The sequence below is a fragment of the Cryptomeria japonica genome, unplaced genomic scaffold, assembly GCF_030272615.1.
Source record: "Cryptomeria japonica unplaced genomic scaffold, Sugi_1.0 HiC_scaffold_407, whole genome shotgun sequence".
Classification (NCBI taxonomy): Eukaryota; Viridiplantae; Streptophyta; class Pinopsida; order Cupressales; family Cupressaceae; genus Cryptomeria; species Cryptomeria japonica.
Genome location: NW_026729228.1, coordinates 35,807 through 59,000, shown reverse-complemented (window position 1 = coordinate 59,000; position 23,194 = coordinate 35,807). Strand labels below are relative to the sequence as shown.

The following is a 23,194-nucleotide window of genomic DNA, read 5'->3' as shown; positions in this document are numbered from 1 at the left end:
CTCCGAGGTGCCCACGAAGTCGAAAGTCGGGTTAATTGCATTGTTTTCCCCGGGTGCGCTCCGAGGTGCGCAACATCGGTGCGCACCAAGGAGGGCTCCGAAGTGTGCTCCAAGGTGCGCACGATTCGGAGCTCGGTTTGCCCGGGGTGCGCACACCTTGGCTGGGTTGCGCACCCTTTGTGCGCTCCAAGGTGCGCACGAAGTCGGAGCTCGGTTTGCCCCGGGTGCGCACCTTCGCCAGGGTGCGCACCTTGATGCGCACGCCTTGGCTGGGCTGCGCACCTTGGTGGGCGCCATGGTGCGCACCTTTCGTGCGCTCCAAGGTGCGCACGAAGTCGGAGCTCGGTTTGCCCCGGGTGCGCACCTTGGTGGGCGCCATGGTGCACTCCGAGGTGCCCAAGATTGGTGCGCACCAAGGAGCGCTCCGAAGTGCGCTCCAAGGTGCGCAGGTGCGCGCGAAGTCGAAAGTTGGGTTAATTGTCCGGTTTGCCTCGGGTGCGCACCTTGCGTGCACCTTCGCCAGGGTGGGCGCCTTGGTGCGCACACCTTGGCTGGGCTGCGCACCCGGGCGCGCACACCTTGGCACCCGCGTTTCCTTCATTTTAAATTTTTTTTTTTTACAATCTCTCAAGTGGGAAATTCTATAATCTCAACTTTTTTTGCCTTTTCAGGAAACTTTTGAATGGAGCGCATCATTGGTGCGCTCCGAAGTGTGCTCCAAGGTGCGCACCTCTGGTGTGCTCCAAAGCTCTCTCCAGCTGCGTGCACCTGCCCCGGCCGCGCACCCGGCCCCGCCCAGCTTCGCTCACCTGTCCCGGGCGTCTGGTGCGGAACCTTAGAGTAAGAAACATCACCGTGCACCTTGGCCAACGTGCGCGACTCGACCGAGCGCGCACTGGCCGAGGTGCACACCGATTTCACCTGGGTGCGCGCGCAGCACCTCGGGCGCACCGGGGTGCGCGCACAACGCCCGGGTTGCACCGTGGCCTGTGTGCTCGGGGCGCCTCGGGTGCGCGCTCGGTGTCGCCCCCCGCGCGCGCGGTAGTGCGGGCAGCGCACCCCGGCCCGGCCCGGCCCCGACGAGAACGCAAACGGGCAAAAGGTTTATTCAAATAGCATTGCGACGCCCGGCGAAAAACTAAGAAAGGGTGCAACACCGGGACTTCCCGGGAGGTCACCCATCCCAGTACTACTCCGGCCCAAGCGCGCTTAACTGCGGAGTTCTGATGGGATCCGGTGCACTAACGCTGGTATGATCGCACCCGTTATGAGCTTGTCGCAGTGTGTACTTAGCAAACCGCGACCCACGTGCGAATCCACCCCGGCCACCCACCCCCGTCGAGGTGCACACCCTCCCTCGCGAAGTGCGCCCCGTTCGCCAAGTGTGAGCCCTGCCCGGGTGCGCGCACCTTGCTAGGGCGTCGGGTGTGCACCCGGCCCGGCCTACGTGCGTGCACCTGGACGGGGCGTCGTGTGCGTGCAGTGTCCCGTCTGCAACGCGGTGCCCACACACCACCTCGGGCGCAACGACCTGCGCTCACATGTGGGCCGAGTGCACCTTGGTGCATGTTCGGGGCGCCTCGGGTGCACGCTCGATCTTGCCCCGGTGCACCAAGGCGCTCGGTTTGCCCCGGGTGCGCACTTGGTGCAAGGTGGGCACCCAAAATAGGGATCAAGCACCAAAACACAAGTTTCGGGATGCAAAATGGGACCCAAGGACCACAAATGCGTTCCAAGACCCATGATGGGTCCACGAGAACAAAAATGTGTTCCGAGACTTAATAAACAAATATTGGGTTTTAGGAGAAGAAACATGCTCTGATGCCCAAAACGAGAATCGACCCCGAAAAGGCCACAGGCCAAAAGTGGGATGCGAGACAAAAAAAAATGGGACCCGAGGACCAAAATTGGGTTCCCAGGTCGAAGACAGGGCAACCGGACAAGAAACGACCTCTAAGGCTCGAAATGAGTCCCGACGACTAAAACTTGACAAGAAGCACCCATCAGGCACCCAACTCGACACCCATGGGATGCCGACCCACCCGGGCTTCCACCTAGCACACCTTGGCACCCACCCACCCTCGCACCCAACCTCGCACCCAACTTAGCACCTTTGAACCCACATTGGCACTCACCCTGACCCTGGCACCTTGGAACCCACATTGGCACTCACCTTGACCCTGGCACCCACCTTTGCACTCACCTTGGGACCCACCCTGGCTCCCACCTCGGCACCCACCCAGACACCCACCTTGGTTCCTTGGCACCCACCTTGGATCCTTGGCACCCACCCCGACACCCACCTTGGCACGCAACTTGGCTACTTGCCACCCACCTTGGCTCCTTGACGCCCACCCCGACAACCACCCCGTGACCTACCCTGGCTAGGGTTGGTGCACACCCACCCTGGTGCCCACCTTGGCACCCACCCCATGACCCACCTTGGCACGCACCTTAGTACCCACCCCGTTACCCACCCTAGGACCCACCCCGTGACCCACCTTGGCCAGGGTGGGTGCCTTGGTGCGCACAACTTGCCTGGGCTGCACACCAGGGCGGGCTCAAGATGGCACCCGCGTTCCGTTTTTTTCACTATCTTTCAAAACGGAAATTTTAAAATCTCGTTTTTTTTTTTTTTTTGCCTTTTCTGGAAATTAGTGAAGGCAGCGCATCAAAGGTGCGCAATGCTGGTGCGAACCCGGGAGCGCTCCGATGTGTGCTCCAAGGTGCGGCGTGCACGAAGTCCGAGCCCGGCTTGCCCCGGGTGCGCACCTCGCGTGCACCTTCGCCGGGGTGAGCACCTTGGCTGGGTTGCGCGCCCTGGTGCGCACCAAGGAGCGCTCTGAAGTGTGCTCCAAGGTGCGGCGTGCACGAAGTCGGAGCTCGGTTTGCCCCGGGTGTGCACCTCGGGTGCGCACCTCGCGTGCACCTTCGCTGCGGTGGGCACCTTGGCTGGGTTGCGCGCCTTGGTGGGCACCATGCAGTGCACGAAGTCGGAGCCCGGTTTGCCCCGGGCGCGCACCTCCGCCAGGGTGGGCACCTTGGTGCGCACAACTTGCCTGGGCTGCGCACCAGGAAGGGCTCAAGATGGCACCCGCGTTCCGTTTTTTTCACTATCTTTCAGAACGGAAATTTTAAAATATCGTTTTTTTTTGCCTTTTCTGGAAATTAGTGAAGGCAGCGCATCAAAGGTGCGCAACGCTGGTGCGAACCTGGGAGCGCTCCGATGTGTGCTCCAAGGTGCGGCGTGCACGAAGTCGGAGCCCGGTTTGCCCCGGGTGCGCCCTGGTGGGCACCATGGTGCGCACCAAGGAGCGCTCCGAAGTGTGCTCCAAGGTGCGGCCTGCACGAAGTCGGAGCCCGGTTTGCCCCGGGTGTGCACCGCGGGTGGGCACCTTGGTGCGCATGCCTTGCCTGGGCTGCGCACCAGGGCGGGCTCAAGATGGCACCCGCGTTCCGTTTTTTTCACTATCTTTCAAAACGGAAATTTTAAAATCTCATTTTTTTTTGCCTTTTCTGGAAATTAGTGAAGGCAGCGCATCAAAGGTGCGCACCTCGCTGCCCACCACGGTGCGCAACGCCGGTGGGCACCCGGGAGTGCTTCGAAGTGTGCTCCAAGGTGCTGCGTGCACGTTGTCGGAGCCCGGTTTGCCCCGGGTGCGCACCTCGCGTGCACCTTCGTCGGGGTGGGCACCTTGGCTGGGTTTGCCCCGGCTGCGCTCCGAAGCGGGGTTATTGGAGCGCCGCCTCTTTTTTTGTCGGAGCGTTTGGTGGGGTTTCTCGCATTGGCTCTTCCCAGGCCCGGTTGCCACCCTGGCGCGCACGAAGTCGGAAGTAGGGTTAATTGCCCGGGTGCGCACCTTTGCCAGGGTGGGCACCTTACCTGGGCTGTGCACCCGGGCGGGCTCAAGATGGCACCCGCGTTCCGTTTTTTTCACTATCTTTCAAAACGGAAATTTTAAAATCTCCTCTTTTTTTTGCCTTTTCTGGAAATTAGTGAAGGCAGCGCATCAAAGGTGCGCACCTCGCTGCCCACCTTGGTGTGCTCTGAGGTGCGCACCCGGGAGCGCTACGAAGTGTGCTCCAAGGTGCGGCGTGCACGTTGTCGGAGCCCGGTTTGCCCCGGGTGCGCACCTCGCCTGCACCTTGGCCGGGGTGGGCACCCTGGCTGGGTTTGCCCAGGGTGCGCTCCGAAGCGGGGTTACTGGAGCGCCCCCTCTTTTTTTGTCAGAGCGTTTGGTGGGGTTTCTCGCATTGGCTCTTCCCAGGCCCGGTTGTTGGGTGCGCTCCCACCCTGGCGCGCGCGAAGTTGGAAGTTGGGTTAATTGCCCGGGCGCGCACCTTCGCCAGGGTGGGCACCTTGGTGCGCACACCTTGGCTGGGCTGCGCACCAGGGCGGGCTCAAGATGGCACCAGCATTCCCTTTTTCTCACTATCTTTCAAAACGGAAATTTTAAAATCTCGTTTTCTTTTGCCTTTTATGGAAATTAGTGAAGGCATCGCATCAAAGGTGCGCACCTCGCTGCCCACCTTGGTGTGCTCCGAGGTGCCCACCACGGTGCGCTCCGAGGTGCCCACCACGGTGCGCAACGCCGGTGCGAACCCGGGAGCGCCCCGATGTGTGCTCCAAGGTGCGGCGTGCACGAAGCCGGACCCCGGTTTGCCCCGGGTGCGCACCTCGCGTGCACCTTGGTGCGCACACCTTGGCTGGGTTGCGCGGCCTGGTGGGCACCATGGTGCGCACCAAGGAGCGCTCCGAAGTGTGCTCCAAGGTGCGGCGTGCACGAAGTCCTAGCCCGGTTTGCCCCGGGTGCGCACCTTCGCCGCGGTGGGCACCATGGCGTGCACGAAGTCGGAGCCCGGTTTGCCCCGGGTGCGCACCTCGCGTGCACCTTCGCCGGGGTGGGCACCTCGGCTGGGTTGCGCGCCCTGGTGCGCACCAAGGAGCGCTCCGAAGTGTGCTCCAAGGTGCGGCGTGCACGAAGTCGGAGCCCGGTTTGCCCCGGGTGCGCACCTTCGCCGCGGTGGGCACCCTGGTGCGCACCATGGCGTGCACGAAGTCGGAGCCCGGTTTGCCCCGGGTGCGCACCTCGCGTGCACCTTCGGCGGGGTTGCGCGCCCTGGTGCGCACCAAGGAGCGCTCCGAAGTGTGCTCCAAGGTGCGGCGTGCACGAAGTCGGAGCCCGGTTTGCCCCGGGTGCGCACCTCGCGTGCACCTTCGGCGGGGTTGCGCGCCCTGGTGGGCACCATGGTGCGCACCAAGGAGCGCTCCGAAGTGTGCTCCAAGGTGCGGCGTGCACGAAGTCGGAGCCCGGTTTGCCCCGGGTGCGCACCTCGCGTGCACCTTCGCCGCGGTGGGCACCATGGCGTGCACGAAGTCGGAGCCCGGTTTGCCCCGGGTGCGCACCTCGCGTGCACCTTCGCCGCGGTGGGCACCATGGCGTGCACGAAGTCGGAGCCCGGTTTGCCCCGGGTGCGCACCTCGCGTGCACCTTCGCTGGGGTGGGCACCTCGGCTGGGTTGCGCGCCCTGGTGCGCACCAAGGAGCGCTCCGAAGTGTGCTCCAAGGTGCGGCGTGCACGAAGTCGGAGCCCGGTTTGCCCCGGGTGCGCACCTCGCGTGCACCTTCGCCGCGGTGGGCACCATGGCGTGCACGAAGTCGGAGCCCGGTTTGCCCCGGGTGCGCACCCCGCGTGCACCTTCGCCGGGGTGGGCACCTCGGCTGGGTTGCGCGCCCTGGTGCGCACCAAGGAGCGCTCCGAAGTGTGCTCCAAGGTGCGGCGTGCACGAAGTCGGAGCCCGGTTTACCCCGGGTGCGCACCTCGCGTGCACCTTCGCCGCGGTGGGCACCTTGGCTGGGTTGGGCACCATTGAGCGCTCCGAAGTGTGCTCCAAGGTGCGCACCATGGCCCTCCAAGGTGCGCAGCATGGCGTGCACGAAGTCGGAGCCCGGTTTGCCCCGGGTGCGCACCTCGCGTGCACCTTCGCCAGGGTGGGCACCTCGGTGCGCACACCTTCTCAATGTTTTCTTGCCTTTTCTGGAAATTGGTGAAGGCAGCGCATCAAAGGTGCGCACCTCGGTGTGCTCCGAGGTGCGAACCCGAGAGCGCTCCGAGGTGCCCACGAAGTCGAAAGTCGGGTTAATTGCATTGTTTTCCCCGGGTGCGCTCCGAGGTGCGCAACATCGGTGCGCACCAAGGAGGGCTCCGAAGTGTGCTCCAAGGTGCGCACGATTCGGAGCTCGGTTTGCCCGGGGTGCGCACACCTTGGCTGGGTTGCGCACCCTTTGTGCGCTCCAAGGTGCGCACGAAGTCGGAGCTCGGTTTGCCCCGGGTGCGCACCTTCGCCAGGGTGCGCACCTTGATGCGCACGCCTTGGCTGGGCTGCGCACCTTGGTGGGCGCCATGGTGCGCACCTTTCGTGCGCTCCAAGGTGCGCACGAAGTCGGAGCTCGGTTTGCCCCGGGTGCGCACCTTGGTGGGCGCCATGGTGCACTCCGAGGTGCCCAAGATTGGTGCGCACCAAGGAGCGCTCCGAAGTGCGCTCCAAGGTGCGCAGGTGCGCGCGAAGTCGAAAGTTGGGTTAATTGTCCGGTTTGCCTCGGGTGCGCACCTTGCGTGCACCTTCGCCAGGGTGGGCGCCTTGGTGCGCACACCTTGGCTGGGCTGCGCACCCGGGCGCGCACACCTTGGCACCCGCGTTTCCTTCATTTTAAATTTTTTTTTTTTACAATCTCTCAAGTGGGAAATTCTATAATCTCAACTTTTTTTGCCTTTTCAGGAAACTTTTGAATGGAGCGCATCATTGGTGCGCTCCGAAGTGTGCTCCAAGGTGCGCACCTCTGGTGTGCTCCAAAGCTCTCTCCAGCTGCGTGCACCTGCCCCGGCCGCGCACCCGGCCCCGCCCAGCTTCGCTCACCTGTCCCGGGCGTCTGGTGCGGAACCTTAGAGTAAGAAACATCACCGTGCACCTTGGCCAACGTGCGCGACTCGACCGAGCGCGCACTGGCCGAGGTGCACACCGATTTCACCTGGGTGCGCGCGCAGCACCTCGGGCGCACCGGGGTGCGCGCACAACGCCCGGGTTGCACCGTGGCCTGTGTGCTCGGGGCGCCTCGGGTGCGCGCTCGGTGTCGCCCCCCGCGCGCGCGGTAGTGCGGGCAGCGCACCCCGGCCCGGCCCGGCCCCGACGAGAACGCAAACGGGCAAAAGGTTTATTCAAATAGCATTGCGACGCCCGGCGAAAAACTAAAAAAGGGTGCAACACCGGGACTTCCCGGGAGGTCACCCATCCCAGTACTACTCCGGCCCAAGCGCGCTTAACTGCGGAGTTCTGATGGGATCAGGTGCACTAACGCTGGTATGATCGCACCCGTTATGAGCTTGTCGCAGTGTGTACTTAGCAAACCGCGACCCACGTGCGAATCCACCCCGGCCACCCACCCCCGTCGAGGTGCACACCCTCCCTCGCGAAGTGCGCCCCGTTCGCCAAGTGTGAGCCCTGCCCGGGTGCGCGCACCTTGCTAGGGCGTCGGGTGTGCACCCGGCCCGGCCTACGTGCGTGCACCTGGACGGGGCGTCGTGTGCGTGCAGTGTCCCGTCTGCAACGCGGTGCCCACACACCACCTCGGGCGCAACGACCTGCGCTCACATGTGGGCCGAGTGCACCTTGGTGCATGTTCGGGGCGCCTCGGGTGCACGCTCGATCTTGCCCCGGTGCACCAAGGCGCTCGGTTTGCCCCGGGTGCGCACTTGGTGCAAGGTGGGCACCCAAAATAGGGATCAAGCACCAAAACACAAGTTTCGGGATGCAAAATGGGACCCAAGGACCACAAATGCGTTCCAAGACCCATGATGGGTCCACGAGAACAAAAATGTGTTCCGAGACTTAATAAACAAATATTGGGTTTTAGGAGAAGAAACATGCTCTGATGCCCAAAACGAGAATCGACCCCGAAAAGGCCACAGGCCAAAAGTGGGATGCGAGACAAAAAAAAATGGGACCCGAGGACCAAAATTGGGTTCCCAGGTCGAAGACAGGGCAACCGGACAAGAAACGACCTCTAAGGCTCGAAATGAGTCCCGACGACTAAAACTTGACAAGAAGCACCCATCAGGCACCCAACTCGACACCCATGGGATGCCGACCCACCCGGGCTTCCACCTAGCACACCTTGGCACCCACCCACCCTCGCACCCAACCTCGCACCCAACTTAGCACCTTTGAACCCACATTGGCACTCACCCTGACCCTGGCACCTTGGAACCCACATTGGCACTCACCTTGACCCTGGCACCCACCTTTGCACTCACCTTGGGACCCACCCTGGCTCCCACCTCGGCACCCACCCAGACACCCACCTTGGTTCCTTGGCACCCACCTTGGATCCTTGGCACCCACCCCGACACCCACCTTGGCACGCAACTTGGCTACTTGCCACCCACCTTGGCTCCTTGACGCCCACCCCGACAACCACCCCGTGACCTACCCTGGCTAGGGTTGGTGCACACCCACCCTGGTGCCCACCTTGGCACCCACCCCATGACCCACCTTGGCACGCACCTTAGTACCCACCCCGTTACCCACCCTAGGACCCACCCCGTGACCCACCTTGGCCAGGGTGGGTGCCTTGGTGCGCACAACTTGCCTGGGCTGCACACCAGGGCGGGCTCAAGATGGCACCCGCGTTCCGTTTTTTTCACTATCTTTCAAAACGGAAATTTTAAAATCTCGTTTTTTTTTTTTTTTTGCCTTTTCTGGAAATTAGTGAAGGCAGCGCATCAAAGGTGCGCAATGCTGGTGCGAACCCGGGAGCGCTCCGATGTGTGCTCCAAGGTGCGGCGTGCACGAAGTCCGAGCCCGGCTTGCCCCGGGTGCGCACCTCGCGTGCACCTTCGCCGGGGTGAGCACCTTGGCTGGGTTGCGCGCCCTGGTGCGCACCAAGGAGCGCTCTGAAGTGTGCTCCAAGGTGCGGCGTGCACGAAGTCGGAGCTCGGTTTGCCCCGGGTGTGCACCTCGGGTGCGCACCTCGCGTGCACCTTCGCTGCGGTGGGCACCTTGGCTGGGTTGCGCGCCTTGGTGGGCACCATGCAGTGCACGAAGTCGGAGCCCGGTTTGCCCCGGGCGCGCACCTCCGCCAGGGTGGGCACCTTGGTGCGCACAACTTGCCTGGGCTGCGCACCAGGAAGGGCTCAAGATGGCACCCGCGTTCCGTTTTTTTCACTATCTTTCAGAACGGAAATTTTAAAATATCGTTTTTTTTTGCCTTTTCTGGAAATTAGTGAAGGCAGCGCATCAAAGGTGCGCAACGCTGGTGCGAACCTGGGAGCGCTCCGATGTGTGCTCCAAGGTGCGGCGTGCACGAAGTCGGAGCCCGGTTTGCCCCGGGTGCGCCCTGGTGGGCACCATGGTGCGCACCAAGGAGCGCTCCGAAGTGTGCTCCAAGGTGCGGCCTGCACGAAGTCGGAGCCCGGTTTGCCCCGGGTGTGCACCGCGGGTGGGCACCTTGGTGCGCATGCCTTGCCTAGGCTGCGCACCAGGGCGGGCTCAAGATGGCACCCGCGTTCCGTTTTTTTCACTATCTTTCAAAACGGAAATTTTAAAATCTCATTTTTTTTTGCCTTTTCTGGAAATTAGTGAAGGCAGCGCATCAAAGGTGCGCACCTCGCTGCCCACCACGGTGCGCAACGCCGGTGGGCACCCGGGAGTGCTTCGAAGTGTGCTCCAAGGTGCTGCGTGCACGTTGTCGGAGCCCGGTTTGCCCCGGGTGCGCACCTCGCGTGCACCTTCGTCGGGGTGGGCACCTTGGCTGGGTTTGCCCCGGCTGCGCTCCGAAGCGGGGTTATTGGAGCGCCGCCTCTTTTTTTGTCGGAGCGTTTGGTGGGGTTTCTCGCATTGGCTCTTCCCAGGCCCGGTTGCCACCCTGGCGCGCACGAAGTCGGAAGTAGGGTTAATTGCCCGGGTGCGCACCTTTGCCAGGGTGGGCACCTTACCTGGGCTGTGCACCCGGGCGGGCTCAAGATGGCACCCGCGTTCCGTTTTTTTCACTATCTTTCAAAACGGAAATTTTAAAATCTCCTCTTTTTTTTGCCTTTTCTGGAAATTAGTGAAGGCAGCGCATCAAAGGTGCGCACCTCGCTGCCCACCTTGGTGTGCTCTGAGGTGCGCACCCGGGAGCGCTACGAAGTGTGCTCCAAGGTGCGGCGTGCACGTTGTCGGAGCCCGGTTTGCCCCGGGTGCGCACCTCGCCTGCACCTTGGCCGGGGTGGGCACCCTGGCTGGGTTTGCCCAGGGTGCGCTCCGAAGCGGGGTTACTGGAGCGCCCCCTCTTTTTTTGTCAGAGCGTTTGGTGGGGTTTCTCGCATTGGCTCTTCCCAGGCCCGGTTGTTGGGTGCGCTCCCACCCTGGCGCGCGCGAAGTTGGAAGTTGGGTTAATTGCCCGGGCGCGCACCTTCGCCAGGGTGGGCACCTTGGTGCGCACACCTTGGCTGGGCTGCGCACCAGGGCGGGCTCAAGATGGCACCAGCATTCCCTTTTTCTCACTATCTTTCAAAACGGAAATTTTAAAATCTCGTTTTCTTTTGCCTTTTATGGAAATTAGTGAAGGCATCGCATCAAAGGTGCGCACCTCGCTGCCCACCTTGGTGTGCTCCGAGGTGCCCACCACGGTGCGCTCCGAGGTGCCCACCACGGTGCGCAACGCCGGTGCGAACCCGGGAGCGCCCCGATGTGTGCTCCAAGGTGCGGCGTGCACGAAGCCGGACCCCGGTTTGCCCCGGGTGCGCACCTCGCGTGCACCTTGGTGCGCACACCTTGGCTGGGTTGCGCGGCCTGGTGGGCACCATGGTGCGCACCAAGGAGCGCTCCGAAGTGTGCTCCAAGGTGCGGCGTGCACGAAGTCCTAGCCCGGTTTGCCCCGGGTGCGCACCTTCGCCGCGGTGGGCACCATGGCGTGCACGAAGTCGGAGCCCGGTTTGCCCCGGGTGCGCACCTCGCGTGCACCTTCGCCGGGGTGGGCACCTCGGCTGGGTTGCGCGCCCTGGTGCGCACCAAGGAGCGCTCCGAAGTGTGCTCCAAGGTGCGGCGTGCACGAAGTCGGAGCCCGGTTTGCCCCGGGTGCGCACCTTCGCCGCGGTGGGCACCCTGGTGCGCACCATGGCGTGCACGAAGTCGGAGCCCGGTTTGCCCCGGGTGCGCACCTCGCGTGCACCTTCGGCGGGGTTGCGCGCCCTGGTGCGCACCAAGGAGCGCTCCGAAGTGTGCTCCAAGGTGCGGCGTGCACGAAGTCGGAGCCCGGTTTGCCCCGGGTGCGCACCTCGCGTGCACCTTCGGCGGGGTTGCGCGCCCTGGTGGGCACCATGGTGCGCACCAAGGAGCGCTCCGAAGTGTGCTCCAAGGTGCGGCGTGCACGAAGTCGGAGCCCGGTTTGCCCCGGGTGCGCACCTCGCGTGCACCTTCGCCGCGGTGGGCACCATGGCGTGCACGAAGTCGGAGCCCGGTTTGCCCCGGGTGCGCACCTCGCGTGCACCTTCGCCGGGGTGGGCACCTCGGCTGGGTTGCGCGCCCTGGTGCGCACCAAGGAGCGCTCCGAAGTGTGCTCCAAGGTGCGGCGTGCACGAAGTCGGAGCCCGGTTTGCCCCGGGTGCGCACCTCGCGTGCACCTTCGCCGCGGTGGGCACCATGGCGTGCACGAAGTCGGAGCCCGGTTTGCCTCGGGTGCGCACCCCGCGTGCACCTTCGCCGGGGTGGGCACCTCGGCTGGGTTGCGCGCCCTGGTGCGCACCAAGGAGCGCTCCGAAGTGTGCTCCAAGGTGCGGCGTGCACGAAGTCGGAGCCCGGTTTGCCCCGGGTGCGCACCTCGCGTGCACCTTCGCCGCGGTGGGCACCTTGGCTGGGTTGGGCACCATTGAGCGCTCCGAAGTGTGCTCCAAGGTGCGCACCATGGCCCTCCAAGGTGCGCAGCATGGCGTGCACGAAGTCGGAGCCCGGTTTGCCCCGGGTGCGCACCTCGCGTGCACCTTCGCCAGGGTGGGCACCTCGGTGCGCACACCTTCTCAATGTTTTCTTGCCTTTTCTGGAAATTGGTGAAGGCAGCGCATCAAAGGTGCGCACCTCGGTGTGCTCCGAGGTGCGAACCCGAGAGCGCTCCGAGGTGCCCACGAAGTCGAAAGTCGGGTTAATTGCATTGTTTTCCCCGGGTGCGCTCCGAGGTGCGCAACATCGGTGCGCACCAAGGAGGGCTCCGAAGTGTGCTCCAAGGTGCGCACGATTCGGAGCTCGGTTTGCCCGGGGTGCGCACACCTTGGCTGGGTTGCGCACCCTTTGTGCGCTCCAAGGTGCGCACGAAGTCGGAGCTCGGTTTGCCCCGGGTGCGCACCTTCGCCAGGGTGCGCACCTTGATGCGCACGCCTTGGCTGGGCTGCGCACCTTGGTGGGCGCCATGGTGCGCACCTTTCGTGCGCTCCAAGGTGCGCACGAAGTCGGAGCTCGGTTTGCCCCGGGTGCGCACCTTGGTGGGCGCCATGGTGCACTCCGAGGTGCCCAAGATTGGTGCGCAACAAGGAGCGCTCCGAAGTGCGCTCCAAGGTGCGCAGGTGCGCGCGAAGTCGAAAGTTGGGTTAATTGTCCGGTTTGCCTCGGGTGCGCACCTTGCGTGCACCTTCGCCAGGGTGGGCGCCTTGGTGCGCACACCTTGGCTGGGCTGCGCACCCGGGCGCGCACACCTTGGCACCCGCGTTTCCTTCATTTTAAATTTTTTTTTTTTACAATCTCTCAAGTGGGAAATTCTATAATCTCAACTTTTTTTGCCTTTTCAGGAAACTTTTGAATGGAGCGCATCATTGGTGCGCTCCGAAGTGTGCTCCAAGGTGCGCACCTCTGGTGTGCTCCAAAGCTCTCTCCAGCTGCGTGCACCTGCCCCGGCCGCGCACCCGGCCCCGCCCAGCTTCGCTCACCTGTCCCGGGCGTCTGGTGCGGAACCTTAGAGTAAGAAACATCACCGTGCACCTTGGCCAACGTGCGCGACTCGACCGAGCGCGCACTGGCCGAGGTGCACACCGATTTCACCTGGGTGCGCGCGCAGCACCTCGGGCGCACCGGGGTGCGCGCACAACGCCCGGGTTGCACCGTGGCCTGTGTGCTCGGGGCGCCTCGGGTGCGCGCTCGGTGTCGCCCCCCGCGCGCGCGGTAGTGCGGGCAGCGCACCCCGGCCCGGCCCGGCCCCGACGAGAACGCAAACGGGCAAAAGGTTTATTCAAATAGCATTGCGACGCCCGGCGAAAAACTAAGAAAGGGTGCAACACCGGGACTTCCCGGGAGGTCACCCATCCTAGTACTACTCCGGCCCAAGCGCGCTTAACTGCGGAGTTCTGATGGGATCCGGTGCACTAACGCTGGTATGATCGCACCCGTTATGAGCTTGTCGCAGTGTGTACTTAGCAAACCGCGACCCACGTGCGAATCCACCCCGGCCACCCACCCCCGTCGAGGTGCACACCCTCCCTCGCGAAGTGCGCCCCGTTCGCCAAGTGTGAGCCCTGCCCGGGTGCGCGCACCTTGCTAGGGCGTCGGGTGTGCACCCGGCCCGGCCTACGTGCGTGCACCTGGACGGGGCGTCGTGTGCGTGCAGTGTCCCGTCTGCAACGCGGTGCCCACACACCACCTCGGGCGCAACGACCTGCGCTCACATGTGGGCCGAGTGCACCTTGGTGCATGTTCGGGGCGCCTCGGGTGCACGCTCGATCTTGCCCCGGTGCACCAAGGCGCTCGGTTTGCCCCGGGTGCGCACTTGGTGCAAGGTGGGCACCCAAAATAGGGATCAAGCACCAAAACACAAGTTTCGGGATGCAAAATGGGACCCAAGGACCACAAATGCGTTCCAAGACCCATGATGGGTCCACGAGAACAAAAATGTGTTCCGAGACTTAATAAACAAATATTGGGTTTTAGGAGAAGAAACATGCTCTGATGCCCAAAACGAGAATCGACCCCGAAAAGGCCACAGGCCAAAAGTGGGATGCGAGACAAAAAAAAATGGGACCCGAGGACCAAAATTGGGTTCCCAGGTCGAAGACAGGGCAACCGGACAAGAAACGACCTCTAAGGCTCGAAATGAGTCCCGACGACTAAAACTTGACAAGAAGCACCCATCAGGCACCCAACTCGACACCCATGGGATGCCGACCCACCCGGGCTTCCACCTAGCACACCTTGGCACCCACCCACCCTCGCACCCAACCTCGCACCCAACTTAGCACCTTTGAACCCACATTGGCACTCACCCTGACCCTGGCACCTTGGAACCCACATTGGCACTCACCTTGACCCTGGCACCCACCTTTGCACTCACCTTGGGACCCACCCTGGCTCCCACCTCGGCACCCACCCAGACACCCACCTTGGTTCCTTGGCACCCACCTTGGATCCTTGGCACCCACCCCGACACCCACCTTGGCACGCAACTTGGCTACTTGCCACCCACCTTGGCTCCTTGACGCCCACCCCGACAACCACCCCGTGACCTACCCTGGCTAGGGTTGGTGCACACCCACCCTGGTGCCCACCTTGGCACCCACCCCATGACCCACCTTGGCACGCACCTTAGTACCCACCCTGTTACCCACCCTAGGACCCACCCCGTGACCCACCTTGGCCAGGGTGGGTGCACCCACCCTGGTGCCCACCTTGGCACCCACCCATCCTAGCACCCAGCCTGTGACCGGGCTTGGAACCCAACCTTGCACCCGTCTTGGCCAGTGTGGGTGCGCACCCATCCTGGCACCCACGTTGTGACACACCCTTTAACCCACGCACCCTAGCAGCCACGTTGGCACCCACCTTGGAACACAACCTAGCAACTTGGCACCCACCCCGTGACCCACCTTGGCATCCACCATAGCAGTCGCCCACTTGGCACCCACCTTGGAACCCAAGTTGGCACCCACCTCGGCACCCACCTTGACACTTGTGGACCCACCTTGCCACTCACCCTAGCATCGACCCATCCTAGCACCCACCCTGGCACCTTTGCACCCTAGCACTCACCCATCCTAGCACCTAACCTGTGACCCACCTTGACACTCACCCTCGCACCCACCTTGGAACCCAACCTAGCACCCACCCACCCTGACACCAACCCTAGCACCTACCCACCCTTGCACCCACCCTGTGACCCATCTTGGCACCCACCCATCCTACCACTCAACCTATCACCCACCTTCTCACCCACCTTGGCATCCACCTTAGCACCCACCCACACTGGCACCTTGGCACCCACCTCGGGCAAGGTGGGTGCACACCCACCCTGACACCCAATTTAGAACCAACCGAGCATGTTACCCACCTTGGCACCCACATTGCAGCCCACCCTAGTACCCACCCTATGACCCACATTGGCATCCACACCCTAGCACCCAGGCACCTCGACACCCGCCTTGACACGCACCCTAGCACTAAACCTGTGACCCACCTTGGAACTCACCCTAGAACCCACCCACCCTGTGAACCACCTTGGCATCCACCTTAGCACCCACCCACCTTGGCACCCACTCTAGCACTCACCCATCCTAACACCCAACTTGTTACCCACCTTGGCACCCGCCCTCGCGTCCACCTTGAAACCCACCCTAGCACCCACCCACGCAGGAGCCCACCTTGGCACCCAACCTAACACCCACGCATCCTGGCACCCAACTTGTGACCCACCTTGGAACCCACCCTAGTACCCACCTTTGAACCCACTATATCACCAACCCACCTTGGCACCCACCCTATGACCCTCTTTGGAATCCACCCTAGCACGCACCCACCCTGGCACCCACCATGGAGCGCACCCTAGCACCCACCCACCTCGGCACGCACCTCAACACCCACCTTGGTGTGCGCACTGCGCCAACCTCTCAAAGACCCTATGTGGTGCGCTCCAAAGTGTACACCTTTGGTGCGCTCCAAGGTGCGCACCTTTGGTGCACACCGAGGTGCACACCAAAGTGTGCACCGAGGTGAGCACCAAAGTGCACTCCAAGGTGCACACCAAGGCGTGCACCTTTGGTGCGGTCAATGCAAACGAATTCGGAAGTTGGGGTCGATGTCCTAATCGCTGCTGCAGACTACACGTATGAGAATCGGACAAATAGCTTTATATAGGGGAGGTGTTGCGTTTGATGGGTCGACTCCCCTGGTTGTGTGCACTGCACCAACTTCAAAGACCCTGTCTTGTTTAAGAAGTCAAAAGTTGGGGTGGATGTCCTAATCATTGCTGCAGTCTACGCATGTATGAGAATCAGACAAATAGCTTATATAGGGGAGGTGTTGCATTCGGTGGGTTGACTCCCCTGGTTGTGCGCACTGCGCCAACCTCAAAGACCCCGCATAGCAGAAGAAGTCGGAAGTCGGATTTTGGTGAGCACCAAGGCGTGCACCTTTGGTGCGGTCAACGCAGACGAATTCAGAAGTTGGGGTGGATGTCCTAATCGTTGTTGCAGGCTACACATGTATGAGAATCAGACAAATAGCTTATATAGGGGAGGTGTTGGGTTTGATGGGTCAACTCCCTTGGTTGTGCGCATTACGCCAACCTCAAAGACCTTGTTTTCGTTAAGAAGTCAAAAGTTGGGGTCAATGTCCTAATGGCTCCTGTAGGCTACACATGTATGAGAATCGGACAAATAGCTTATATAGGGGAGGTGTTGGGTTTGATGGGTCGACTCCCCTGGTTGTGCGCATTACGTCAACCTCAAAGACCTTGTTTTCGTTAAGAAGTCAAAAGTTGGGGTCGATGTCCTAATTGCTCCTGTAGACTACACATGTATGAGAATCAGACAAATAGCTTATATAGGGGAGGTGTTGGGTTTGATGGGTTGACTCCCCTAGTTGTTCGCATTACACCAACCTCAAAGACCTTGTTTTCGTTTAGAAGCCGAAAGTTGGGGTCGATGTCCTAATTGCTCCTGCAGGCTACGCATGTATGAGAATCAGACAAATAGCTTATATAGGGGAGGTGTTGGGTTTGATGGGTCGACTCCCCTGGTTGTGCGCATTGCGCCAACCTCAAAGACCCTGCATTGCGGATGAAGTCGAAAGTCAGAGTTTGGTGTGCTACAAGGTGTGGTCGAAGGTGCTCACCTAGGTGTGCACCTTTGGAGCGCAGGAAAAGTGCCCTCCAAAAGTGCGCACCTTTGGAGTGCACAAAAGTGCCCTCCAAAAGTGCGCACCTTTGGAGCGCACAAAAGTGCCCTCCAAAAAGTGCCCTCCAAAAGTGCGCACCTTTGGAGTGCAGAAAAGTGCCCTCCAAAAAGTGCCCTCCAAAAGTGTGCACCTTTGGAGTGCACAAAAGTGCCCTCCAAAAGTGCGCACCTTTGGAGCGCAGAAAAGTGCCCTCCAAAAAGTGCCCTCCAAAAGTGCGCACCTTTGGAGCGCAGAAAAGTGCCCTCCAAAAAGTGCCCTCCAAAAGTGCGCACCTTTGGAGCGCAGAAAAGTGCCCTCCAAAAAGTGCCCTCCAAAAGTGCGCACCTTTGGAGCGCAGAAAAGTGCCCTCCAAAAAGTGCCCTCCAAAAGTGCGCACCTTTGGAGCGCAGAAAAGTGCCCTCCAAAAAGTGCCCTCCAAAAGTGCGCACCTTTGGAGCGCACAAAAGTGCCCTCCAAAAGTGCGCACCTTTGGAGCGCACAAAAGTGCCCTCCAAAAGTGCGCACTTTTGGTGCGCACCAAGGCGCTGGTTCGGTCGTTGCAGGCGAGTTCGGAAGTTGGGGTCGATGTCCTGAGCGGAGGTGCAAACTACACAGGTGTCGGAATCGGACAAATAGCTTATATAGGGGAGGTGTATGCTTCGATGGGTCGACTCCCCAGGTTGAGCGCACCGCGCCAACCTCAAAGACCCTACGGTATGGATGAAGTCGGAAGTTGGGTCCGATGACCGATTCGATTAGTAGGTATGCTCATGAGGTCGGAATTTGGGTCCGATGACCTGCCATGTGCAGGAAGGCGAATGTTGGCACTGTGCGTTGCAAGGTGCACACCAAGGTGCTGGTGCGGTCTTTTTAGTCGAGTTCGGAAGTTGGGGTCGATGTCCTGATCGGAGGTGCAAGCTACACAGGTGTGGGAATCGGACAAATAGCTTATATAGGGGAGGTGTATGCTTCGTTGGGTCGACTCCCCGGGTTGAGCGCACCGCGCCAACCTCAAAGACCCTACGGTATGGATGAAGTCGGAAGTTGGGTCCGATGACCGATTCGATATGTAGGCATACTCGCGAGGTCGGAATTTGGGTCCGATGACCTGCCATGTGCAGGAAGGCGAATGTTGGCACTGTGCGTTGCAAGGTGCGCACCAAGGCGCTGGTTCGGTCGTTGCAGGCGAGTTCGGAAGTTGGGGTCGATGTCCTGATCGGAGGTGCAAACTACACAGGTGTGGGAATCGGACAAATAGCTTATATAGGGGAGGTGTATGCTTCGTTGGGTCGACTCCCCGGGTTGAGCGCACCGCGCCAACCTCAAAGACCCTACGGTATGGATGAAGTCGGAAGTTGTGTCCGATGACCGATTCGATATGTAGGCATACTCGCGAGGTCGGAATTTGGGTCCGATGACCTGCCATGTGCAGGAAGGCGAATGTTGGGACTGTGCGTCGCAAGGTGCGCACCAAGGCGCTGGTGCCGTCGTTGCAGTCGAGTTCGGAAGTTGGGGTCGATGTCCTGGTCAGAGGTGCAAACTACACAGGTGTGGGAATCGGACAAATAGCTTATATAGGGGAGGTGTATGCTTCGATGGGTCGACTCCCCGGGTTGAGCGCACCGCGCCAACCTCAAAGACCCTACAGTATGGATGAAGTCGGAAGTTGGGTCCGATGACCGATTCGATACGTAGGCATATTGGCGAGGTCTGAATTTGTGTCCGATGACCTGCCATGCGCAGGAAGGCGGAATTTGGGTCCGATGACCGAGTTGATGGCGTGCCATGCGCAGAAAGGCGGAATTTGGGTCCGATGACCGAGTTGATGTTGATGGCCCGCCATGCACAGGAAGGCGGAATTTGGGTCCGATGACCGATTTGAAGGCGTGCCATGCGCAGAAAGGCGGAGTTTGGGTCCGATGACCGAGTTGATATTGATGGCCCGCCATGCGCAGGAAGGCGGAATTTGGGTCCGATGACCTGACATACGCATGGAGTCCGACTCGGGGGCCGATGTTCGATTCGATGACTTGCATTGTGGGTAAAGTCGGAAGTTGTGGTCTTTGACCCGATTCGATGACCAGACTTCGGCTGCTTGAGAATCGGACAAATAACTTATATAGGGGAGGTAGTGTTCTCGAGCATCCTCCCCCCGTGCCCGTTTATGTCGATTGATGCTGGTGCTCGACTGGTTGGAGCGCTCGGATGCAAAAATCTTGCACCAGGATTTATCGATTGTGATGGACACGGCAAGTCTCCTGATTGCTATGCAGGAGCTCATCGTGAATCTCTATGCGGCCTTGGTATGGACTCGACCTGCGGAATGGTTCGGCAATGGTAGTCGCTCCAACACGTCCTTGCAATGGCCACAGAGGTGATTCGACTAGAGCTCCAGTCTAGCTTTTGGGTTGCTTGGCGGACTGGTATAGCCGCGATCGAGTTCCGGCCATGAACGTTTTAGATAGCTCTTGGGCTTTCTGGGACGGAAGTCGGAAGTTTGGGCTGTTGTCCGATTTGATGACCATTCTTCGGATGTGTGAGAATCGGACAAATAACTTATATAGGGGACTGTGTTGTCTCACGCAGCCCCCTCCGTGCCCCTCTATCTCGACCGATGTTGGTGCTTGAAAGGGTTGGGATCGCTCGGATTTATAAACGTGCACCACCATTTGTCGAGTGTGAGGGACGCGGCAGGTCTCCTAAATGCTATACGGGCGCTCTCTGAGAATCTCTATCCGGCCTCGACACAGACTAGTCTTGCTGAATGGTTTGGCACTGGTAGTCGATCCAACACGTCGTTGTTGTGGCCGCCTAGGCGATTCGATTCGAGCCCCCGTCTAGCTTTTGGGTTGCTTGGCGGATTTTGCCCTATCCGCAAGTGAGCTCGGTCCCTAAACGTTCGAGAAACCCGATTGCTATGCGCCGACTCTCTTTCTTGCGAGCCTCCATCTAGCTTTTGGGTCTCTACGGAACGGAAGTCGGAATCTGGGACCGTTGTTTGATTCGACGAGGCAGACTACGGTTGTGCGAGAATCGGACAAATAACTTATATAGGGGAGGTGTTGACTGGAGCATTCTCCCCCGTGCCCCTCTAACTCGACCAATGCTGGCGCTCGAACGGTGGTAGCGCTCGGATTTTCGTTGAGCGCCAGCATTGGTCGATTTAGAGGGGCATGCGAGATTCCCGAATGCTATGCGAGGGCTCTAACGGAAATGTCTATTGGTTTCGGTATGGATGCAATTGCGAGTGGTTCGGCAAAGGTAGTCGTTCCGATGCGTCCATGTCGTGGCCAAATCGATAATTCGATTTGAGCCCTCGTATAGCATTTGGGTCTCTCGATGTGATTCCGCATTCCAGTCCCTTTGGGCACTGCTTGAGCCGCATCCCAGGGGGTTCCCTTCCCAATAATCTGCCTCGCAACCCGATTGCTATGCGGTGAGGCTCCTCGGCCGCCTCGGAACTATCTGTGTATCAGACGCATCGCGGGATAAGGGGTTGGCAACGGTAGTCGCCCCAAGCGCGTCCGATGCTTGGACCATTCCGAGGCGGCCCTGAAGCCTCTTCCGTCTAGCCGTTGGGTCCTTCTCGCCGCATCCCTTGCCTCGCACCCCGATTGCTATGCGGTGAGGCTCCTCGGCCGCCTTGGAACTATCTGTGTATCAGACGCATCGCGGGATAAGGGGTTGTCACTGGTAGTCGCCCCAAGCGCGTCCGATGCTTGGACCATTCCGAGGCGGCCCTGAAGCCTCTTCCGTCTAGCCGTTGGGTCCTTCTCGCCGCATCCCTCGACTCGCACCCCGATTGCTATGCGGTGAGGCTCCTCGGCCGCCTTGGAACTATCTGTGTATCGGACGCGTCGCGGGATAAGGGGTTGTCACTGGTAGTCGCCCCAAGCGCGTCCGATGCTTGGACCATTCCGAGGCGGCCCTGAAGCCTCTTCCGTCTAGCCGTTGGGTCCTTCTCGCCGCATCCCTCGCCTCGCACCCCGATTGCTATGCGGTGAGGCTCCTCGGCCGCCTTGGAACTATCTGTGTATCGGACGCGTCGCGGGATAAGGGGTTGTCACTGGTAGTCGCCCCAAGCGCGTGCGATGCATGGACCATTCCCAGGCGGCCCTGAAGCCTCTTCCGTCTAGCCGTTGGGTCCTTCTCGCCGCATCCCTCGCCTCGCACCCCGATTGCTATGCGGTGAGGCTCCTCGGCCGCCTTGGAACTATCTGTGTATCGGACGCGTCGCGGGATAAGGGGTTGTCACTGGTAGTCGCCCCAAGCGCGTCCGATGCTTGGACCATTCCGAGGCGGCCCTGAAGCCTCTTCCGTCTAGCCGTTGGGTCCTTCTCGCCGCATCCCTCGCCTCGCACCCCGATTGCTATGCGGTGAGGCTCCTCGGCCGCCTTGGAACTATCTGTGTATCGGACGCGTCGCGGGATAAGGGGTTGTCACTGGTAGTCGCCCCAAGCGCGTCCGATGCTTGGACCATTCCGAGGCGGCCCTGAAGCCTCTTCCGTCTAGCCGTTGGGTCCTTCTCGCCGCATCCCTCGCCTCGCACCCCGATTGCTATGCGGTGAGGCTCCTCGGCCGCCTTGGAACTATCTGTGTATCGGACGCGTCGCGGGATAAGGGGTTGTCACTGGTAGTCGCCCCAAGCGCGTCCGATGCTTGGACCATTCCGAGGCGGCCCTGAAGCCTCTTCCGTCTAGCCGTTGGGTCCTTCTCGCCGCATCCCTCGCCTCGCACCCCGATTGCTATGCGGTGAGGCTCCTCGGCCGCCTTGGAACTATCTGTGTATCGGACGCATCGCGGGATAAGGGGTTGTCACTGGTAGTCGCCCCAAGCGCGTCCGATGCTTGGACCATTCCGAGGCGGCCCTGAAGCCTCTTCCGTCTAGCCGTTGGGTCCTTCTCGCCGCATCCCTCGCCTCGCACCCCGATTGCTATGCGGTGAGGCTCCTCGGCCGCCTTGGAACTATCTGTGTATCGGACGCGTCGCGGGATAAGGGGTTGTCACTGGTAGTCGCCCCAAGCGCGTCCGATGCTTGGACCATTCCGAGGCGGCCCTGAAGCCTCTTCCGTCTAGCCGTTGGGTCCTTCTCGCCGCATCCCTCGCCTCGCACCCCGATTGCTATGCGGTGAGGCTCCTCGGCCGCCTTGGAACTATCTGTGTATCGGACGCGTCGCGGGATAAGGGGTTGTCACTGGTAGTCGCCCCAAGCGCGTCCGATGCTTGGACCATTCCGAGGCGGACCTGAAGCCTCTTCCGTCTAGCCGTTGGGTCCTTCTCGCCGCATCCCTCGCCTGGCACCCCGATTGCTATGCGGTGAGGCTCCTCGGCCGCCTTGGAACTATCTGTGTATCGGACGCGTCGCGGGATAAGGGGTTGTCACTGGTAGTCGCCCCAAGCGCGTCCGATGCTTGGACCATTCCGAGGCGGCCCTGAAGCCTCTTCCGTCTAGCCGTTGGGTCCTTCTTGCCGCATCCCTCGCCTCGCACCCCGATTGCTATGCGGTGAGGCTCCTCGGCCGCCTTGGAACTATCTGTGTATCGGACGCGTCGCGGGATAAGGGGTTGTCACTGGTAGTCGCCCCAAGCGCGTCCGATGCTTGGACCATTCCGAGGCGGCCCTGAAGCCTCTTCCGTCTAGCCGTTGGGTCCTTCTCGCCGCATCCCTCGCCTCGCACCCCGATTGCTATGCGGTGAGGCTCCTCGGCCGCCTTGGAACTATCTGTGTATCGGACGCATCGCGGGATAAGGGGTTGTCACTGGTAGTCGCCCCAAGCGCGTCCGATGCTTGGACCATTCCGAGGCGGCCCTGAAGCCTCTTCCGTCTAGCCGTTGGGTCCTTCTCGCCGCATCCCTCGCCTCGCACCCCGATTGCTATGCGGTGAGGCTCCTCGGCCGCCTTGGAACTATCTGTGTATCGGACGCGTCGCGGGATAAGGGGTTGTCACTGGTAGTCGCCCCAAGCGCGTCCGATGCTTGGACCATTCCGAGGCGGACCTGAAGCCTCTTCCGTCTAGCCGTTGGGTCCTTCT

The 23,194-nt window shown here is 61.2% G+C and overlaps 3 non-coding genes across 3 annotated transcripts; all 3 read right to left on the bottom strand.

Moving 5' to 3' along the window:
* Positions 1-1,145: 1,145 nt before the first annotated feature.
* LOC131871404 (5S ribosomal RNA) lies at positions 1,146-1,264 on the bottom strand. The gene has a single exon (XR_009369624.1). It is a non-coding gene; the product is annotated as a 5S ribosomal RNA (ribosomal RNA).
* Positions 1,265-7,254: 5,990 nt separating this feature from the next.
* On the bottom strand, positions 7,255-7,373 carry LOC131871388 (5S ribosomal RNA). The gene has a single exon (XR_009369608.1). It is a non-coding gene; the product is annotated as a 5S ribosomal RNA (ribosomal RNA).
* A 5,916-nt stretch (positions 7,374-13,289) lies between these two features.
* LOC131871383 (5S ribosomal RNA) lies at positions 13,290-13,408 on the bottom strand. Its single transcript, XR_009369603.1, has one exon. It is a non-coding gene; the product is annotated as a 5S ribosomal RNA (ribosomal RNA).
* Positions 13,409-23,194: the final 9,786 nt, after the last annotated feature.